The sequence below is a fragment of the Carcharhinus amblyrhynchos genome, chromosome 9, assembly GCF_965287045.1.
Source record: "Carcharhinus amblyrhynchos chromosome 9, sCarAmb.v2.hapA, whole genome shotgun sequence".
Taxonomy (NCBI): Eukaryota; Metazoa; Chordata; class Chondrichthyes; order Carcharhiniformes; family Carcharhinidae; genus Carcharhinus; species Carcharhinus amblyrhynchos.
The window spans coordinates 84411340-84432404 of NC_137332.1; the positions used below are offsets into that span (position 1 = coordinate 84411340).

At 45.5% G+C, this 21065-nt stretch overlaps 1 pseudogene; it reads left to right on the forward strand.

The window, feature by feature from the left end:
• The first annotated feature begins 3886 nt into the window (after positions 1–3886).
• Positions 3887–11420, forward strand: LOC145348446 (Ig kappa chain V region Mem5-like; annotated as a pseudogene).
• The last annotated feature ends 9645 nt before the right edge of the window (positions 11421–21065 follow it).

The following is a 21065-nucleotide window of genomic DNA, read 5'->3' on the forward strand; positions in this document are numbered from 1 at the left end:
GAGGCCATGGAGGGAATTGGACGGCAGTGAGGTCAGGGGTGACAGGTCAGTGAGGTCAGGGGAAACAGGTAAATGAAGTCAGGGATGATAGATAACTGAGGCCAGGGGTGATAGATCACTGAGGCCAGGGGTGATAGATCACTGAGGCCAGGGGTGATAGATCACTGAGGCCAGGGGTGATAGATCACTGAGGCCAGGGGTGATAGATCACTGAGGCCAGGGGTGATAGATCACTGAGGCCAGGGGTGATAGATCACTGAGGCCAGGGGTGATCAATCACTGAGGTCAGGGGTGATAGGTCACTGAGGCCAGGGGTGATCGATCACTGAGGTCAGGGGTGATAGGTCACTGAGGGCAGGGGTGATGGATCAGTGAGGTCAGGAGTGCTGTTGGAATGACACTTGGTGTGAGACAGAGTCCAGACCCACAGCATTTGGGACAAGCTGGAAATAAGAGGCAGATGTGATGGAGAGAATGTGGAGTTTGAAGCTCGGCTACGGGAGGTTCCAGTGGGAAGGAGGCCCATGTTTACTGGTCCCTACTGGAGGTTCCAGTGGGAAGGAGACCCATGTTTACTGGTCCCTATTGGAGGATCCAGTGGGAAGGAGACCCATGTTTACTGGTCCCTATTGGAGGTTCCAGTGGGAAGGAGACCCATGTTTACTGGTCCCTACTGGAGGCTCCAGTGGGAAGGAGGCCCATGTTTACTGGTCCCTATTGGAGGTTCCAGTGGGAAGGAGGCCCATGTTTACTGGTCCCTATTGGAGGCTCCTGTGGGAAGGAGGCCCATGTTTACTGGTCCCTATTGGAGGTTCCAGTGGGAAGGAGGCCCATGTTTACTGGTCCCTATTGGAGGTTCCAGTGGGAAGGAGGCCCATGTTTACTGGTCCCTATTGGAGGTTCCAGTGGGAAGGAGGCCCATGTTTACTGGTCCCTATTGGAGGCTCCAGTGGGAAGGAGGCCCATGTTTACTGGTCCCTATTGGAGGTTCCAGTGGGAAGGAGGCCCATGTTTACTGGTCCCTATTGGAGGCTCCAGTGGGAAGGAGGCCCATGTTTACTGGTCCCTCTTGGAGGTTCCAGTGGGAAGGAGGCCCATGTTTACTGGTCCCTATTGGAGGCTCCAGTGGGAAGGAGGCCCATGTTTACTGGTCCCTATTGGAGGTTCCAGTGGGAAGGAGGCCCATGTTTACTGGTCCCTATTGGAGGCTCCAGTGGGAAGGAGGCCCATGTTTACTGGTCCCTATTGGAGGTTCCAGTGGGACATGGACATCATGGTCGATGTGGAGCAGTTTCTTTCTGTTATACATATGTCATTGTCCACCTTTGCGGAGGTCACAAAATGGATAAAGGGGAACTTGTAGCTGTGATGTACTGGGAATTCAAAAATGTATTTCATAAATTACCACATCAAATGTTACTACACAAGATATGATGATGTGTGGGTAAGAAGATGGTGTGTGGGTAACATATTAGCATTGATAGAGGATTGGTTAGCTCACAGAAACAAGGGAGAGGGGATAAATGATTGTTTTGAGGTTTTGAAGATGTAATTTGTGTAGTTCTGGAACAATCAGTGCTGGGACCACAGCTATTCACAATCCATATCAATGACTTGGATAAAGGGAGGGAATGGAACTAATGTCCCAGTGACACTAAGATAGGTGGGAAAAGTAAGTTACCAAGAGGAGGTAGAGAGTCTGCAAACAGATAGAGACAGAGGAAGTGAGTGGCTAAACATCTGCAGTACAACCTGGGTAAATGTGAAGGTGTCCACTTTGGCAGGAAGAATAGAAAAGCAGTAAACTCTTGAAATGGAGAGAGATTGTACAACCCGGTGCTACAGAGGGATCTGGCTGTCCTGGGACATCAATCACAACAAGTTAGTCTGCAGCTCCAGCAAGTGATTAGGAAGACAAATGGAATGTCGGTGTTTATTACAAGGAGAATGGAATATAAAAATAGGGAAGTTTTACTGCAGCTGTACAGGGTCTCGGTGAAACCACATCTGGAATACTGTGTACAGTTAAGGTCTCCTTATTTGAAAAAGGATATCATTGTGTTAGAAACAGTTCAGAGAAGATTCACCCGACACATTCCTGGGGTGAGGGATTACCTCATGAAGAAAAGTTGGACAGGTTGGGCCTGAACCCATTGGAGTTTAGAAGAATGAGAGGTGATCTTATTGAAACATATCAGATTGTGAGGGGACTGACAGAGTGGATACCAGGAGGATGGTGTCTCTTCTGGGGCAGAGTGAGATGAGAATACAGAGGAACAAAGAGAATGAGCGATGTGCCACAGGGATCGATGCTGGGTCCATTGTTATTTGTCATTTATATTCATGATTTGGATGAGAATTTTGGAGGTATGGTTAATATGTTTGCAGATGACATCAAGATTGGTGGAATAGTGGACAGTGAAGGAAGTTATCTCCAATTGCAACCAGAATCAGGCCAGTGGGCTGACAACTGACAACTGGAGTTTAATTTAGATAAATGCGAGGTGATGTATTTTGGTAGATTGAACCAGGGCAGGACTTACTCAGTTAATGGTAGGGCATTGGGAAGAGTTACAGAACAAAGAAATCTAGGGGTACATGTTCATAACTCCTTGAAAGTGGAGTCACAGGTGGGCAGAGCGATGAAGAAGGCATTCGGCATGCTTGGTTTCATTGGTGAGAACATTGGATACTGGAATTGGGATGTCTTGTTGAAGTTATACAAGACATCAGTAAGGCCACACTTGGAATACTGTTCACAGTTCTGATCACCCTGTTATAGAAAGGATATTATTAAACTAGAAAGAGTGCAGAAAAGATTTACTCGGATGCTACCGGGACTTGATGGTTTGGGTTATCAGGAGAGGTTGGATCCACTGGGACTTTTTTGTCTTGAGCGTAGGAGGCTGAGGGGTGACCTTGTAGAGGTCTAAAAAATAATGAGGGGCATAGATCAAATAGATAATTTATATCTTTTCTCAAAGGTAGGGGATTCTAAAACTCGAGGACTTCGGTTTAAGGCAAGAGGGGAGAGATCCAAAAGTGTCCAAATGGGCAATTTTTTCACACAGAGGTGGAATAAGCTGTCAGAAGTAGTAAGAGTGGCGGGTACAATTTTGTCTTTTTAAAAGTATTTAGGCATTTACATGGGTAAGATGGGTACAGACAGATATGGGCCAAATGAAGGAATTGGGATTTGGGCTTTAAAGAAAAGGGCAGCATGAACAAGTTGAGCTGAAGGGCCTGTTTCCTTGCTGTGAACCTCTATGACTCTATGCGATAAAGTGAGGGAGAAACCGAGAGGAATAGAGGGAGCCAGGATGAGAAGGGAGAAAGAAAGAGTGAACGAGAGGGTAAACAAAGAGTGTGAGACAGGAAGGACAAGAAAGGGAGACAGTGAGAGTGTGATGGACAGAAACATAGACTAATGAAGAGTTACTCAGAGAGTGAAAGAGACAGCAATTGAGGGAGTGATATCAACAGAGTGATGGAGACAGAGACTGAGGGACAGATATTGAGAGAGAAAGACTGAGACTGAGAGAGAGACTGAGAGACAAATATTGAGTGAGAGAGACAGAGACAGCAAGTGAGGGAGAGATATTGAGAGAGTGAGAGACAGAGGCTGAGGGACAGACTGAAGGACAGGCACTGAGGGACAGAGACACTCAGTCTCTGACCCTCAGTCTCTGTCCCTCAGCCTCTGTCCCTCAGCCTCTCAGGGAGAGAAGAAGAGGAAGTGAAAGGTGCTGACGTGGTTTCTCTGGGTCAGACCATTTACAAACTGAGGAACAGGCAGTGAGACTCTCACAGGCTGCAGCTTTATAAAGCAGAGCCCAGTGAAGGGAGAGTTTATCAGTAACCAGGCACAGGGACACGAGCACACACCATGATTTCAGCCATCCAGCTGCTCTGGCCTCTGGCATTCTGCATCACAGGTACAAATCTCTCTCCTTCCACCTTGAATATTTCCCTGCTCTCCATTTCAATCCAATTCTCCTGACTTGTGATTGAAGGGAAAATGCTGAAAGGAGAGGAACAGTCAGTGTCTCCAACAATATCTCATTGTACAGCCTCTTTCTGTGACAGTTCTTACTTCACTCTGTTTCTCTATTACACCTCAGGTATCAGTGGAGACATCATCTTGACCCAGACTCCCCCGGTGCTGTCAGTGAGCCTGGGCCAGACCGCCACCATCACCTGTACGGCCAGTCAATCTGTTAGCGATGACGTGCATTGGTACCAACAGCGAGAAGGACAGAAAACAGCTCTGCTGATCTATGATGCAACAAATCGATTCACAGGAGTATCCGACCGATTCACCGGCAGTGGATCTGGGACAAGATTCACCCTGACAATCAGCAATGTTCAGAATGAGGATGTCGCTGATTATTACTGTCAGCAAGATTACAGCTCCCCCTAACACAGTGATACAGAGCCCTACAAAAACCCCAATACACATAGCACCACCTCCTGTACTGACACATCCCACAGTTTTATATAATATATAATAATGGACACACAGTCCCACCTCCTGTACTGACACATCCCACAGTCTTATATAATATATAATAATGGACACACAGTCCCACCTCCTGGACTGACACATCCCACAGTTTTATATAATATATAATGAACACACAGTCCCACCTCCTGTACTGACACATCCCACAGTTTTATATAATATATAATAATGGACACACAGTCCCACCTCCTGTACTGACACATCCCACAGTTTTATATAATATATAATAATGGACACACAGTCCCACCTCCTGTACTGACACATCCCACAGTTTTATATAATATATAATAATGGACACACAGTCCCACCTCCTGTACTGACACATCCCACAGTTTTATATAATATATAATAATGGACACACAATCCCACCTCCTGTACTGACACATCCCACAGTTTTATATAATATATAATAATGGACACACAGCACCACCTCCTGTACTGACACATCACACAGTTTTATATGATATTTAATGAACATAAGAAAGGAAACTGAACAAGTTATTTGCACTATCCACTACACACTCCAGTCCCTGTGGTGTCCACCGTTCGCTGAGGGCCTCGAGTTTCCCTCTTACTCTCCATGTCCACATATGAAGAGCAGCTGAAAGATTTATCATCTCAAATTAGAATTCTCAACTCTCCCAACAAAACACAGAGATATTGAGAGAAACAGAGAGAGAGAAAGAGTGAGAGAGAAAGAGATGAGTGAGTGAGTGAGTGAGTCAGAGAGCAGAGGTTTTTGTACAGCTCCTCCACTGGAAGCTGTCAGTGTGCTATACGTTCAGTAAAGGAACCAAACTCACTCTGAGTAAGTAAAGCCCAATCCTCCATTATTAACCCTTTCAATGCTGAAACTTTCTCAAACACAAATACTGAATAGTTGAAGGTGTTAGTGAGGAAGCTGCAGTCAGTGAAATGGTTGATTGAAGAACACTGTGTAGAACAGGGAGTCCAGCTGTATTTCTTTCCTTCCATTCCCCCCTTTAAGCAGCAAGATATAAGTAAGCAGCTTTTACCCACCGTGTGGAGGAGATCTGGACGTTTGCAGACTGTGTTCACATTCCTGCAGCATGGAGTGAAATCACTCTCTAGACTCCTGTCAGTCTCAGTGTGACACACACAGGCAGAGTTTGATGTGAAGTTGAACTCTCTGTCTCACTCTCTGATATAACTGATCACAGCAGCAGCACAGTGAGACACCGAGGTGCCACCTGCCCCAGCTTTCACTCTGCTCTCTCCACTCCCTGCTTATCTCTTGCTGAAGTTCTGATGACAAACAGCCACAGCAGGGCTCACAATCCAGTGGCTTCAGTGTTCCAGGCTTTTGGGGAGACTCGCTGTTACTTTCTCTTTGGGATGAGTTCAATCCAATATTTATCCCGAATCCAACATCACTGAAAATGCTGATTGTTTCATTGCTGTGTGTGGGATCTTGCTTTGTACATGTTGTGACCAGTCCTCAGACAGGCTCCCTCATTTGTTAACTTCCTCAACCGGATCCCAATTTTGTTTTGCTCCTGGATGAGGAGTAATCAGCTGGAATCCCGCCCTCGATTGGTCACAACAGGGTTCATTTAAAATGGATCCCTTCACCCGTGGAAACCTTACACAGTCCATGTAGTTTTTTATTAGCCATTGAATCCCTACAGTGCAGGAGGAGGCTATTCAGTCCATTGACAGAATTACGAGGGACAGAGATAGGGTAGATATGAGGAAACTTTTCCCCTTAATCACAGAGGCAGCAGATTTTGAGAGACGTGAGGGAAATCTTTTCACCCGATTCTCCAAAAGAGCTTCTTACCCAGGCTCCCTGTAACCCTGCGCATTTACCATTGCTAACCCACCTAAAGAACACACTCGGGGTAATTTAGCATGGCCAATCCATCTAACCTGCAGACCTTTGGAATGGGGGAGGAAACTGGAGCACCCCGAAAAATGTCTCAACTCACATTCTGTCACCCCAGCACCAGTACACACAGCTCAGGGATACAGTTGGAATTTTAACCCATTTCCCTGTTGTTTCCTGAAATGTAACAAACAAACATGTCTTTCACCCAGAATCAGTTTACTTTGAACTCAGACCATTTCCACATTCTGGGATATAACTCAACAGGAGATGGGTTTTGGATTCAGCTGAGATGTGACAATCAGTCTCCATTGTCTCCATAACCACAGGAGATTAAAGTTTCTATTTTCTGTTTGAAGAAGTCCCTGACACCTTTCAGGTGTGATATTCCATCTTCTCTCGGGTCTGGTCAGTCAAATATAATCCACATCGGAATTTTCCAGAAGTTGGTCACTTTACATTCTCGGCCATCTTGGTTCAGTCAGCGTGTCATAGACATTTACAGCACAGAAAGAGGCCCTTCAGCCCATCCTGTCTCTGCTGGCCATCAACCTCCTAACTATTCTAAACCCATTTTCCAACACTTGATCCGTAGCCTTGTGTGCTTTGGAATTTCAAACGCTCATCTAAATACTTCTTCAATGTTGTGAGGGTTCCTGCCTCCACCACCCTTTCAGGGAGTGAGTTCCAGATTCCCAACACCCTCTGGGTGAAAAGGTTTTTCCTCCAATCCCTCAAAATCTTCTGTTTCTGAAATTAATTCTGTGCTCCATGGCTTTTGAATCGACTGCTAAAAGGGGAAAAGTTCCTTCGTATCTGCTCTGTGTCTTCATAATTCTGACCTGCTGCAGTTATTCGGGGCTTTGGTGAAGCAGCACTGGGAATATTGTGCACAGTTTTGGTCTCCCTATCTCAGGAAGGATATTTTTGTTCTAGAGGGAGTGCAGAGAAGGTATCCCAGACTGATTCCTGTTATAATGGGACAGATGTATGAGGAGAGATTGAGTTGGTTAAGACTTATATTCATTGGAGTTCAGAGGAATGAGGAAACAACTCATGGAGATTTATAAAATTCTAACAGGTTAGGGGGAATAGTGAGGTAAATACATGGGGTTATGGGGAAAGAGTTGATGCAGACTCGATAGGCCGATACAGGAAGCATGTTCCCAATGCTGGAAGTGTCCAGTTTGAGGGATCATAGTCTGAGAATATGGGGTAAACCTTTTAGGATTGAGGTCAGGAGAAATTCCTTCACCCAGTGAGGGGTAAACCTGTGGAATTCACTATCACAGAAAGCAGTTGAAGCCAAAATATTATACGTTTTCAAGAAGGAGTGAGATTTAGCTTTTGGGGTGAATAGGATGAAAGAATTTGTTGGGGAAGGCAGGATCTGACTACTGATTGGATGATCAGCCATGATTATGATGAATAGTGGAACAGGCTCAAAGGGCCAAATGGCCTATTCCTGTTCCTACTTTCTGTGATTCTATGCAGACCAGCATTTATCACCCATCCCTAATTGCCCTGGTGAAGATGGTGCTGAGGTGGTGGAATAAGTTCTACTCCAATGAGTATCGGCCCAACTTGCTCAAGCTTTCCTCATAAGACAATCCCTTACTCGGTGGAATCAGCCGAGTGAACCATCTCTGAACTCTTTCCAATTCTCCTGTATCTTTCCTTAAGTAAGGAGACCCTAAGTGTCCACAATATTCTAAGTGTGATTTTCCCAATGTGCTGTAGCAAAACATCCCTCCTTTTATACTCATCCTCATTGGAATGAAGAGCAACATTCCATTCATCTTCCTAATTTCTTGCTGTTCCTGGATGGAAAGACACCCAGATCACTCGACAGAATTTCTCCAGTTTACTAGTATTCTGCTCTATTCTCCTGCCCAAGTGGACAACCTCACATTTTCCCACATTGTTCTCCATCTGTCAATGTTTTCTCACTCACTGAACCTATCTCTATTCCTTTTCAGACTCTCTATCCTCCTCACAACATGCATTTCGACTTTTCATTTTATCATCAGCAAGTTTAGTGACATTACTCTCATTTCCTTCATCCAGCTCATTAATATAGCTTGTTGAGTTAAATCCTAACCATCTTCCTTTGTGCCGGGTATAACTCCAACCAGCGGAGAGTTTTCTCCTGATTCCCATTGGCTCCAGTTTTGCGAGGGCTCCTTGATGCCACATTTGCTCAAATGCTGCCTTGATGTTAAGGGCAGTCTCTCTCACCTCACCTCTGGAGTTCAGCTCTTTTCTCTATGTTTGAACCAAGGCTGTAATGAGGTCAGGAGCTGAGTGACCCTGGAGGAACACAAACTGAGTGTCAGTGAGCAGATTATTGCTGAGTAAGTGCTGCTTGGTATCACTCTGGATATGTTCAGATCACATTGCTGATGATCGAGAGTAGACTGATGGGGTGGTTATTGTGCAGATGGATTTGTCCTGTTTTTGTGCACAGTTCATAACCGGGTAATTTATCACAATGTTGGGTTGATGCCAGTGTTGTAGATGTACTGGAACAGCTTGGCTAGGGACACGGGAAGTTCTGGAGCACAAGTCTTCAGGACCTCCGGAGGAGGTCGAGATGGACCATCCACTCGGAACTTCTGGCTGAAGATTGCTGCAAATGCTTCAGCCTTTAGTTAGTTGTTTAATTGTCCACCACCATTCACGGCTGGATGTGACAGGACTGCAGAGCTTAGATCTGATCCATTGGTTGTGGGATGGTTTAACTCTGTCTATCACTTGCTGCTTCTGCTGTTTGGCACACAGTCTCTGTGTTGTAGCTTCACCAGGTTAACACCTCATTTTTCAGTATGTCTGTTGTTGCTCCTGCCATGTCCTCCTGCACTCTTCATTGAACTGAAAGCAGCAGAGAATCCACAGAAACAGACTGATGTTTGTCTGATGTGTCTGTGTGTTTATTAGTTGTGACTGAGCAGATAGCAAGAGTTTCAGCAGCAACAAAGATGTTTCTCTAGTTCACCTCCCACTTTCCTCATCCACTTCCAAAATCCTTACGGGGAAAGGGCCAGCACCTGTCACATCCCCCCTCTAAACTACAGGCCTCCCATCTTTCAGATGAGACAATCTGATATCTGCCCTCTCAGGGGGTGTAAAAGATCCCATGGTACTATTGGAAGAGCAGGGGAGTTCACCCCGGTGAACTGGTCAATATTCATCCCTCAATCAACATCACTACAAATCTGCTTATCTGTTCTTTCTCACACTGCTTCCCGGGATCCTGCTGTGCACAATGAGCTGTAAAACACATTGGGACATTCTGAGGTGCTGACAGGTGCTGTAGAAATGTAATTCTGTCTTTGAGCTTGGAGATTCCTGATCCTGACTCTCACCCATTATTCATACATGCACACCCCAGAGTTCATGGGGTCATTCAGAGCAGTGACCCTGTCTGACCCCCTGGACACTGAGACTAATTCTAGCCTCACCCTTGACCTCAGCCCAGTGCTGGGCAGTAAGGTTTGAAATGAAATCTGGAAGCTTCTACACCAGCCAATGGGAATCCTGTGTGAAGTGTGTTGATCCAAGTCTGCTCCAATGTTCTGGGATAAAGTTCTCCTGATCTGTGTGTGATCTGAGGTTTGTTGATGCTCAACCTGTTTCCCCCAGACAGACTGAGCAATAGTTCCAGCTTCCTGATTGGTTAACACTCTGTTAAAGGGACACTGTGTCTTTAAATACTCTCACTATTAACCATTTCAGTGCTGAATTTGTAGTAATCTTCTTTACAAATGTTTCAGTAACATTGTAAAATGATTTTACCAGCTACAAATCAAACCTTTACCCTCAGACACTAAACTAATTTGAAATCGAATGTGCCACTTTCCCTAGGATTCCATCAGCTTTTAATTTTAAAAAGCATTATCCATCCTCCAGTCCACCCACACCACACCTGTCGCCAGAGCGGATTGGAAAATAATGGTCAGAGTCTCAGTTATTTCTTCCCTTGCTTCACTTCGCATCCTGGGATACATTTCACCCGGCCCTGGGAATTTCTCCATTTTAAAAGATGATAAACACATTAATATCTCCTCGCTCACTATCATTATCCCATTAATTATTTCACAATCCCTCCCCCCTGAACTACAATGTCAACTTTGTCCCTCCCACTTGTGATATTTGATATAAATTATTCATTAAGAACCACCTACATGTCTTCTCTCTCCACACACAAGTTACCTTTTTGCTCTCGAATTCGCCCTATTTAATCCTTAGTTATTCTCTTTGCAATGTCCCACACTATTGCTTGATGAACAGATATGTCCTGAACTCTATCTCCAGCTCGAATATCCTCCCACTGCTCTGACACTGATTTACCTTCAAGTTGCTGTTTCTGGTTCATTTTAGCAAATTCCAGTTTGGTGAAATTGGCCTTTTCCCAATTTAAAATGTTTACCCTTGATCGATCTTTCCCCTTTTCCGTAGCGACTCTAAATCTATTATGATCATTATTATCCAAATGCTCTCTCACTGATATACCTTCCATGTGTCCAGTTTCATTCTCCAAAACTGCTAAAACTGCCCCTTCTCTTGTTGGGATTGTTCCATACTGGTTAAAAAAGTTCCCCCGGAATGGATTTTCAGAATTCTGCAACGTTGAAACATTGACACTGATTTGATCCCAGTTAATATTCGGGATGTTGAAAGCCTGAAAATGGCAGTGATTAAAATTCCTTCTCTTCTCTTTCAGCCCGTGAGAATTCACAACCCACGCTGACCCTACTGCCCCCCTCACCGGAGGAGGTCAAGACCAAGGGCACTGCCACCCTGGTGTGCCTTGCCGATCACTTTTATCCCGATGAGGTGGAGGTGAAGTGGAAGAAGGATGGTGCAGCCATTTCCAACGGGGTTCAGACCAGCAACTACCTGCGAGCTTCGGACAACACCTACAGCGTCAGCAGCCTGCTGACCCTCTCTGGCTCCGACTGGGAGTCCAACGCTCGCTTCTCCTGTGCCCTCACCCACGTGAGCCTCTCCTCTCCCCTCAGCAAGAGCATCAGGAGTTCAGAATGTGCCTAGAGTGTTAGAGACAGTTCACAGAGGAGACACAACTTGGAATAGAACAGGGGTGAGCTGGGAGGGCAAAGGTCACTGTCAGCATTGAATTACAACTCTCTTCCTTCCTGGGACTGAGTCTGAGACACTTCTGAGGGTCAGGGATTAAAGAACATTGTTGGGATATTGTAGAGGGAGCTTTACTCTGTATTAACCCCATGCTTTTCCTTTACTGGGAGTGTTTGATGGGGACAGTGTGGATTTGTGATAACAAGTAAAACCTCTCAAAGATGCTGAAGACTGTCAGCTGTACAGAAATAATGTGACCCTCTGAAGTATCTGCTTCAGTAAACCAGACCTCCTTCCTGCTCACCCTGCAGTTACAATTGAAGCTTTCGTCACTGTTTAAAGGGACAGGATTCTCATGTTATTGAGAAAATCTCCACAAGTGTTTTAATAAACCTCCATTCTCCCTGTGAATTTCTCCAGCTTCCTCTGGCTGGGCTGTTTATTCAAGTCTTTTTTCTGTCAATGTCAATGTGTAAAAGGTAATAAACATTAAGAATATTCAGTATATGTCTGGTGAGTGCTTTGGAAATGTCCCACCTCCCCATCAGCTGATTGGCTGCAGTTCACCAAGTGATTGTCCTGATTGGCTGCTTGGCCTGTCAATCAATGACATCAGCAGAAGATTGGATTCCGATCCAATGATCAATCATTTGAAAATGATCAGTTTGATCTGGAATCTCTTGAGTGACAAGATTGAAATCAGAAAAGAAACTGAAAGTTGCTGGGATTATACAATCACAATCACAATTCTCCATCCCATATTCACCACCTTCCCCTTGACCTTTCCATCTCACGTGGTCCCACTACTCCCATAGTTTCAATCAGAGATAAGACCATCTCTCATCACTTCCTTCTATCAATCCCCAGACACATCCCCCTTCCATACCCCAACCCTACTCCCTTCTGTATCCATCCCTGCAAAAACCTATTCCCCAATTTACTTACATTCAAGTTTCCAAATCCCGACTATCATAAATTTCATTGTACTTGAAGCCAGTTTATTGTCAGACCAGCTCTGTAAGGAGGCAACCCCTTTGTTTCTCCTCACCCAACTCTTCCAGCTGTGTCCATTGACTTACAACCACACTTTCCAAATCCCAACTGTCTCGTCTCTGGCCCTCTGATCACCACAACATTTCAGCAGTGACTGATTTGCTCCCCTTTACCTTACCTTTGATATCCTAATACCCAATAAAACCATGATTCTCTCTCCCTCTGGCCATTCCCCCTACTCTGGCCTCATCTCCACTCACTTCATCCCAGGGATACAGAGCTGAAAAGATCTGGTGGACAACTGGTTTATCCATTCACTGGCTGATCTAACTGGAGCCCTTTAAACATTTCCCGGCTCCTAATCTCATTTGCTAAAACTGCTGACTATTCCAGGATCATCCTGGAATGAGAAGATAAGCTCTGGCTTCTTTTCCCAACTGCAGATTGTATTTTTAAACCCCTTTCCCCTGTCTGGTTCCCCTTCACCTCCAGCAACAAGTGTGAGGATCTTACGGAGGTCTTTGTCTCTAAAATTGAGACCATCCAATCTGCTGCCTGTGCCTTCCACTAGCATAGTGGAAGATATCTCCTCTGAGATATCTGTGTTCCTCTAATCCTGGCCTCTTGATCATTCCTGATCGTAATGTCTCCACCATTGGTGGCCGTGCCTTCAGCTGCCTGGATTCCAAGCTTTGGAATTCCCTCCCTAAACCCCTCCAGCTCTCCGACTCACTTTGATCCTTTCAAACTCTCATTGTCCACCTCTTTATTCCATCTTCAGTTGGTCTGACCTCCTGACCCAAAACTTCCAATCTCCGGATGGTCATATCCCAGACTGATATGGGGGAATTCCCCTGAGCCTGGAACCCTCTGAGTCTCAGACTGAAATCCGGAGAATTTGGATGTTTCTGACTTACTGCCCAGAGTTGTTACCCAGGAAAAGTTCGAAAGATTCAGAGCAGTTCTTACATCGGGTAAGTATAAAACGGAAACATTTCCCCTGCCTCCACAGGGCACTCTGTCTGACCCCCTCACCCTCCTGAATACCCTCCTGACTCGATTGGCAGCACTAAAACACCAACCACCCCGTGACCTGACCCGTCCTTCACAATATCCCCCAATCTCAAACTCAACCAAAGCCCCAATGCATCCAAACCCTCACCCACTCCAGTGACATCTTACCCCCTCCCTTACCCACTAAAGCATTTGCCTCATCAACCACAGGAGGCATCACACACACACACGTACACACACTCACACACACACACACTCACACACACACACTCACACACACACACACACACACACTCACACACACAAACACACTCACACATACACTCACACACAATTCCCAGCTCATTGATCGTAGGAGGCATCACAAACATACACAACTCCCAGCTCATCAACAACAGGTGGCATCACACACAACACACATACACAAACATACACACACACACGATTCCCAGCTCATCAACCATGGGAGGCATCACACACATACTGCACACACAACTGCCAATATAATACAACATTTTTGTCTGTGAGAATGTTCACTTTTGACCTTTAGGATTAGTATCTGAGGTTGTCAATTAATCTGTCCAAGAAAGGTCGGACATCCAGAATAAACAGACCAACGAAATACCATTAAAACTGATAAATCTCCGGGGCCTGATTGCATTTATCCTAGGCTGCTTAGGGAGGTGAGAGATGAAGTTGCTGGGTCTCTGACACAAATCTTTGTCTCTTCTTTGGACACAGGTGAGGTCCCAGAGGACTGGAGGATAGCGAACGTGGTACCGTTGTTTAAAAAGGGTAGGAGGGATAACCCTGGTAACTATAAGCCGGTGAGTTTGATGTCAGTGGTAGGCAAGTTGATGGAGAGGATTCTTAGGGATAGGATGTCTGAGCACTTAGAGCGTTGCGATCTGATTAGGGATATGTAGCATGGCTTTGTTAAGGGGAAGTCTTGCCTTAGAATCTGGTAGAATTTTTTGACGAGGTGACAAAAACAGTCGACGAAGGATGAGCCGTTGATGTCGTCTATATGGATTTCAGTAAGGCGTTTGACAAAGTCCCTCATGGTAGGTTGGTAGAAAAGATTAAAGCTCATGGAATACAAGGCCAGGTATCTAGATGGGTTGAGAACTGGCTTGGTAAGAGGAGACAGGGAGTAGTAGTGGAAGGGTCCTTTTCTAGCTGGAGGTCTGTCACTAGTGGTGTGCTGCAGGGCTCAGTACTAGGACCTCTTCTTTTTGTAGTATATATAAATGACTTGGAAGAGGGAGTAAGTGGTGTGATCAGCAAATTTGCTGATGACACTAAGATGGCTGGATTGGCGGGCAGTGAGGAGCAGTGTCTGGCAATACAACGGGATATAGATGGGCTGGTATATTGGGCAGATACATGGCAAATGGAGTTTAACCCTGATAAATGTGAGGTGATACATTTTGGGAGAAATAATGTAGGGGGGAGTTATATGATTAAGTGTAAGCCTATAAAGAGTATAGAAACTCAGCGGGACCTGGGGGTGCAAGTGCACAAGTCTTTGAAGGTGGCAGTACAAGTGGAGAAGGTTGTGAAGAAAGCTTATGGTACGTTAGCCCTGATAGGAAGGGGTATAGAGTATAAGAGCTGGAGTCTAATGTTGCAGTTGTATAGAACGTTGGTTAGGCCGCATTTGGAGAACTGCATCCAGTTCTGGTCACCTTACTACCAGAAAGACGTAGAGACCCTGGAGAGAGTGCAGAGGAGGTTTACCAGGATGTTGCCTGGTATGGAAGGACTGGGTTATGAGGAAAGATTGAGCAAATTGGGGCTGTTTTCCCTTGAAAGAAGGTGACTGAGGGGAGATCTAATAGAGGTGTATAAGATTATGAAGGGTATAGATAGAGTCAACAGTGGTAAGCTTTTTCCTATGATAGAAACGCACATTATGAGGGGCCACGGGCTTAGGGTGAGGGGGGCGAGGTATAACACGGATGTTAGAGGGAGGTTTTCCACACAGAGGGTAGTGGGGCTATGGAATGCTCTGTTAAGCAAGGTGGTGGAGGCAGGCACGCTGGAGTTGTTTAAGAGTTACTTAGACAGGCACATGAGTGGGTTGGAGATGGAGGGATATAGGAGATTGTTTTAAATAAGGTTCAGGAGCCTTGGGACGTCCCTGGGAATGTATAAGGATGTGGATTATAATGATGTTTTTCTCTCTTAATCCACAGGTGCTTCGGTCCGCCTTGTTGTCCAACGAGGGGCATACACGCGATGGGTCGTACAAGGGCTGCTCTTGGAAGTTTGAGAGTAGCCTAGTACTTCATGTCGTTAGTGCGTGCTTAAACTGGACCAGATGCTGGGCAACATGACAGCTCAGTGACTATCACTGTTTGCTGTGCAGACACATGGATTTGGGCCGGTGTCTGTGGGAGTTTGCGCATTCTCCCCGTGCTTGCGTGGTTTTTCTCCGGGCGCTCCGGTTTCCTCCCACACCCCAGGGATGTGCTATTAGGCTGACTGGAGGTAATAAATTGTCCCTAAATTAGTTTTCCCTCAATGTGGAATGCCATAAGCATAGATAAGGGTCATGGGTGGAGGGGGGACTCAAAATGTTAAAATGGCGGCGCAGGCTCGTTGGGCCGAAGGGCCTGTTTCCCGGGCTGTTTTGTTTTTTGTTCTTTGTTCTTTGTTGTTATTCAGATGATATTCTACAATTGGTTGAGGTATATGGCAGGTATTATTGCTGATTGTTGTATACTGAAGATGATTGATGCTAAGCTAGTGAAAGGCATTTATATCTGATAAGAAAGTAAATAATGGTCCTGTTTCAAGCTGTAATTGTCATATTATCATCAGAGGGGTCCGGCTGCTCAATCACTGAGGAGCTGGGACCCTTCGGTGATATCTCACAATGATCATCGGTTTAAATAAAGATATGTCTTTAACTGTGACATCGGCTTCATGATGCTTTGTGGTCACCTAGCAAAAAACCCTGCTAATATTCAGGAACAATTCCTTCTCCTGTGTCTGCTGATCCTGTCCCTTGGGAACAATCCCTCCCTCCTGTGTCTCCTGATCCTGTCCCTTGGGAACAATCCCTCCCTCCTGTGTCTCCTGATCCTGACGCTTGGGAACAATCCCTTCCTCCTGTGTCTGCTGATCCTGTCCCTTGGGAACAATCCCTCCCTCCTGTGCCTGCTGATCCTGTCCCTTGGGAACAATCCCTCCCTCCTGTGTCTCCTGATCCTGTCCCTTGGGAACAATCCCTCCCTCCTGTGTCTGCTGATCCTGTCCCTTGGGAACAATCCCTCCCTCCTGTGTCTGCTGATCCTGTCCCTTGGGAACAATCCCTCCCTCCTGTGTCTCCTGATCCTGTCCCTTGGGAACAATTCCTGAGGGGAACATCTGCTCTCTCACCATCACCAGATGGTGAAATATTCAACGGGACTCCAGGGGAAAGTGAAGATTGAGGGCTGACCTTAAAGCCCTTCTGGTGTCACAACAAGATTTAATCTAAAAAGAATCCCTTTTCACGGAAGGGGAGAGGTGAGAGTGACTGCCCTTGACATCAAGGCATCATTTCACCCAGTGTGGAATCAAGGAGCCGCAGCAAAACTGGAATCAATAGGAATCAGATTGGAGGTCAGTCATCTGAGCTCGTGGACATCACTGCAGGAGTTCCTCAGGATAGTGTCCTCGGCCTAACCATCTTCAGCTGCTTCAACAATGACCTTCCTTGCATCATAAGGCCAGAAGTGGGGATGTTGACTGATGACTGCACAATGTTCAGCACTATTCAGGATTCCTCAGATACACAAGCAGTTCCTATCTGAATGCAGCAAGACCTGAACAATGTCCACATCTGAGCTGGCAAGTGGCAACTAATATTCATGCGACACAAATGCCAGGCAATGACCATCACCAATAAAAGACACTCTAACCATTGACCCGACATTCAATGGCACAACCATCACAGAACGCCCATTATCAACATCCTAGGGATTACCATTGACCAGACACTGAACTGGGTGAGCCATAGAAAAACTCTGTCTACAGGAGCAGGTCAGAGGCTAGGAATCCTGTGGCGACTGACTCACGTCCTGACCCCCAAGGCCTGTCCACCATCTACAAGGCGCAAGACAGGACTGTGATGGAATACACTCCACTTGCCTGGATGAATGTATCTCCAACAACATTCAAGAAATTAGACACCATCAAGGACAAAGCAGCTCGCTTGATTGTTACGCCTTCCACAAAACCTCCACCACCGATGAACAGTGACAGCCATGTGTACCATCTACAAGATACAGCACAGGAACTCACCAAGTCTCGTTTGACAGCACTTTCCAAACACACAAGCACTACCACCTAGAAGGACAAGGGCAGCAAACACCTGGGACACCATCACCTGGAGATTCCCCACCAACTCATTCACCATCATGACTTGGAAATATATCGCACTTTCTTCACTGTCACTGGGTCAAAATCCTCAAACTCCCTCCCTAACAGCCCTGTGGATGTACCTGCACTTCATGGACTGCAGTGGTTCAAGAAAGCAGCCCACAGGAAAATAGGGATGGGTAATAAATGTTGTAAGAAGTCTCACAACACCAGGTTAAGGTCCAACAGGTTTATTTGATCGTAAACACCACAAGCTTTTGGAACACATTGTTCCTTCGTCAGGTGAGTGGAGAGTTCTGTTCAGAAACAGGGCATATAAAGGCACACAACATTTACAGAATACTGATTAGAATGCAATCTTTACAGATAATCTGCGACTTAATTCTTAAAGGTGCAGACAATGTGAGTGGAGATAGCATTCAGCATAAGTTAAAGAGATTGTATTGTTTCCAGACAGGACAGTAAGTGAGATGTTGCAAGTTCAGCAAATCATGGGGGTTACAGATAGTGTGACATGAACCCAAGATCCCGGTTGAGGCCGTCCTCGTGTGTGCGGAACTTGGCTATCAGTCTGTGCTCAGCGACTCTGCGCTGTTGTGTGTTGTGAAGACTGCCTTGGAGAATGCTTACCCAAAGATCAGAGGCCGAATGCCATGCCCATGAGAAGGGAAATTGTGAAATTAAACAGGAGTTTATGGATTGAATGATGTATTATGAATAGAGTATTATGAACTGTCCACAAATCCACCAACCTTTGTGTTATCCGCATTATGAATGTGCGAATGACACAAAGGTTGGTGGATTTGCGGATAGCGATGAGGACCATCAGAGGATATAGCAGGGTATAGATCAGTTGGAGACTTGGGCGGAGAGATGGCAGATGGAGTTTAATCTGGACAAATGTGAGGTAATGCACTTTGGAAGGTCTAATACAGATAGGAAATATACAGTAAATGGCAGAACCCTTAAGAGTATTGATAGGCAAAGGGATCTGGGTGTACAGAAACACAGGTCACTGAAAGTGACAATGCAGGTGGAGAAGGTAGTCAAGAAGGCATACGGCATGCTGGCCTTCATCAGTCAAGGCACTGAGTTTAAAAATTGACAAGTCATGTTGCAGCTCTAAAGAACCTTAGTTAGGCTGCACCGAGAATTTTGTGTTCAATTCTGGTTGCCGCACTACCAGAAGAATGTGGAGGCCTTGGAGACGGTACAGAAAAGATTTAACAGGATGTTGCCTGATATGGAGGGCATTAGCTGTGAGGAGATGTTGGAGAAACTTAGCTTGCTGTCACTGGAGCAACGGAGGTTGAGGGGAGACCTGATAGAGGTCTACAAGATTATGAGAGGTGTGGACATAGTGGATAGTCAGAAGCTTTATCCCAGGATAAAAAAGTCAATTACTAGGGGGCATAGGTTTATGGTGCAAGGGGCAAGGTTTAAAGGAATGTATGAGGCAGATTTATTACACAGGGAGTAGTGGGTGCTTGGAACTCGTTGCTGGGGGAGGTAATGGAAGCGGATACGATAGTGACTTTTAAGGGGCGTCTTGACGACTATATGAAGAGGAGGGGAATAGAGGGATATAGTCCCAGAAGGGTAAGTGTTTTAGTTAAGTCGGGCAGCATAGTCAGTGCAAGCTTGGAGGGCTGAAGGGCCTGTTCCTGTGTTTTAATTTTCTTTGCTCTTGGTATTTCTCTCTGAGGTCGGCCCTGTTGAAAATGGATTGTTTCCAGATAAAAACAAACTCTGCGATGTTCTATTGGTGTCAGAAGGAGAGAGCAGCAGGAATCTTTATCTTGCATGTTCAGTGGGGAAGTTTTGTCGAAATTGATCAATAAAATCAAGAAGGAATTCCAGGCTGGAAGCCAGGCTTCAGGAGCTTTTAAACACATCGGTTAAAACAGGAAGCAAAAGAATTTAGGTGTGACATTGAACCGACAATCATTTGGGAAATGTTCATCCCATCCCAATAAATGTGGTCAGATCCTCACAAAAAGGAGATCCAGTGTCCAAGGAAGAAAGGGGTCCTTGGAGAATTTTGATTGGACAGTTGACCTGTGTATTCAGCCCAGACCTGATGCCAGTTGTGAGGTGTTGGAGCAGAGTACATGATGAAGCAGGCCAGGACAGAGGGGAAGCTCTGATAGCAAACTAAACATTGAGGGAACTAAACTTGGAGAAACCCACACTCAAGTTCCCAGCCCTGACTGAACCAGGTGAGATGGGTGGTAAGAAGCAGAAAGGATATACCCAATGGTGGGGATGTCCAGAACCAGGGTTCACAGTCTGAGGATCAAGGATAGAGTGTTTAGGACAGAGATAAGGAGAAATTTCTTCACCCAGAACATGGTCAGCCTGTGGAATTTGCTACCATAGAAAGCAGTTGAGGCCAAAACCTTGTATGCTTTCAAGAAGCAGTCTGTAACTAGTGGTCTTGAGCAGGGATCAGTGCTGGGACTTCTATTGTTTGTAATATATACAAGTGACTTGGAAGAAAATATAGTTGGTCTGATTAACAAGTTTGCAGATGATACTAAGATTGCTGGAGTTGCGGAAAGTGATGAAGATTATCAGAGAATATAGCAGGATACAGATAGGCTGGAAAATTGGGTGGAGAATTGGCAGATAGAATTTAATCCAGATAAATGTGAGATGATGCATTTTGGTGGATCCAATTCAGGTGGGAGCTATAAAATAAATGGCAAAACTATCAGGAGCATAGACACACAGAGAGATCTGGGAGTCGAGGTGCACAGATCCTTAAAAGTGGCAGGACAGGTGGAAAAGGTGGTGAAGAAAGCATATAACATGCTCACCTTCATCGACTGGGGCATTGAGTATAAAGGTTGGCAAATTATGTTCCAGTTATACAAAACGTTGACTAGGTCACATTGGGAATACTTTGTTCAATTCTGGTCGCCACACTACTGGAAGAACGTGGTGGCTTTCGAGGGAGTACAGAAAAGGTTTGCCAGGATGTTGCCTGGTATGGAGGGCATTAGCTTTGAGGAGAGATTGAACAAACTGGGACTGTTGTCCCGGGAAAGACAGAGGCTGAGGGGCACCTGATAGAAGTTTATAAAATAATGAGGGGCAAAGATAAGGTGGAGAGTTGGAAGCTTTATTCCCAATTACAAGGGGGCACAAGTTTAAGGAACGGGGAAAAAGTTCAGTAGAGGTGTGCAGTGGAAGTCTTTCACACAGAGGGTAGTGGTGGCC